We start from the raw sequence: 1,260 nt of genomic DNA, 5'->3' as shown, positions 1-1,260 counted from the left end.
CCCCATATTTCTGCATTCTTCTGTACAGGGATTTTCTCTTTTTTGCAATACATATAGCTGTATTTTTTTTATTTTATTATTATTTAGGAGCTTCCCTGCGAGACCATGATTTGGGACAATTTGGACTCTCCCACCTCACTTTGTAAATTTTGTTTTTTAAATGATTCCCACATTGGGAATAGGCAGTGCCACCTTGACTTTCAGGTTTAGTAGTAGTGGGCACTGTTTAGTTTCTATCTGCGTTGGGTAGTCTTTCCAGCCACAGTTTTGTGTTACTGTATTTGTTTTAACATTTTACACTATTCCATGTTCCTCCCCCCCCTTTTCTGTGCAGTAAAATACCAACGTTCCAGTTGTTTCTAAGTGCTTTTCTGCACTTGGAAAAAAGCTGTGATTTTGTTCCCACCCCAGCCAGCAGCTACTTAGCACTGGATCAACCCCCATCAGCAGAGAATTGGAAAGGTAATGCTTGTGCATTGAGATAAGAACAGTTTGTTAATTGAAACAAAATGAGATATACTATTACCAATAATTGTAATGAAAAAGAGACAGGTGGAGAAATAAACCCCACGAGAAGCAAGTGATGCACAGGATGGTTGTTCACCACCCACTGACCAATGCCCAACCTGTCACTGGGTAGCAATCATCCCCCTCAGCTGACTCCCCCCAGTTTCTACACTGAGCATGATGCTCTATGGTGTGGAATATCCCTTTGGCCACTTCGGGTCACCAGTCCTGGCCATGCTCCTTCCCAGCTTCCTGTGCATCTGGGAAACTGAAAAATCCTTGACTTGCGGTAAACACTCTTCAACAACTAAGTTACCAGCGTGTTGTCAACGTTGTTCTCATACTAAATCCACAACACAGCCCTGTACCAGCTACTAAAAAGAAAATTAAGTCTATCCCTGACCAAGACAACTGTCAAGATCAAATCTTCTCAGCCACTTTCAGTCTCTCATTTCACTGTCCTGGTAAGCCAGTTCACTGATGTCAGACCCCTGTTGGGTAACTCACCAGTTCCCATTTTGTGTGTGCCAAAGTTTGCAGGCTGAATTGTTCAGCAGAGTCCTGGTGACTGTCAAGGAAACCTCCCAAAGCCTTTATCCTAAAACCAGCTGTACAGACCTTTACTTTCTAATCATGGCTGTAAAGTTTAGGGTCAAATGTACTCAATTTGCATAGCTCTACAGTTTAGGATTAAATGTACTCAATTCACAATCACACTCATAAATTTTTTCAGGATTCCAACAGGAAGGAGAG

The sequence above is a fragment of the Lichenostomus cassidix genome, chromosome 7 (genome assembly GCF_008360975.1).
Source record: "Lichenostomus cassidix isolate B80296 chromosome 7, HeHo_3.0, whole genome shotgun sequence".
In the NCBI taxonomy this organism is placed as follows: Eukaryota; Metazoa; Chordata; class Aves; order Passeriformes; family Meliphagidae; genus Lichenostomus; species Lichenostomus cassidix.
Note: the sequence above shows the minus strand (reverse complement) of the source record.